The sequence below is a fragment of the Myotis davidii genome, unplaced genomic scaffold (genome assembly GCF_000327345.1).
Source record: "Myotis davidii unplaced genomic scaffold, ASM32734v1 scaffold970, whole genome shotgun sequence".
Taxonomy (NCBI): Eukaryota; Metazoa; Chordata; class Mammalia; order Chiroptera; family Vespertilionidae; genus Myotis; species Myotis davidii.
The window spans coordinates 117420-117988 of NW_006282204.1; positions in this window are offsets into that span (position 1 = coordinate 117420).

Here is a 569-nt window from a genome sequence, read left to right on the forward strand (position 1 = left end):
AGGAGGCAGAAGTAATTCTTCCAAAGCCCCAGCCAGAGAGGGGCTGAGCCAGGACTAAGGAGGTTCCTAACCAGCCATGAAGGAGGAGTGAATGGGGAGGAAGTAGGGTCGCCAAAGGCAAGGAGAATGGCAGGCTGTCTCAGGGATGACACGGGCTTTAGGAAGAGCGAACGGGCTGCTTTTACTAGAAGAGGAAGTTCACGTAGAGGAGTTCGAGAAGAGTACAAGGCAGACAGGTGGAGGCCTTGAATGTCGATCCAGGCAGCAAATGTCTGTCTAGTGTTTGGTTGGGGAGAAGGCAGAGACTGAAGACAGGAGCTCGACAATCCTATAGCTGAGGGATATTTTATCCTCACCTGATGCTGTTTTTATTGACTTGAGAGAGAGAGAGAGGTCGATTGGATGCCTCTCATACATGCCCCAACACGCAACCTAGGTATGTGCATGAATCAAACCTGCAACCTTTTGGTGTACATGAATGCTCCAACCAACTGAGCCACCTGGCCAGGACGGGGTTTTTTTTTTTTTTTTAAGGCTAATCTGGTCACGGACAAAATGAAGAGGGAGAG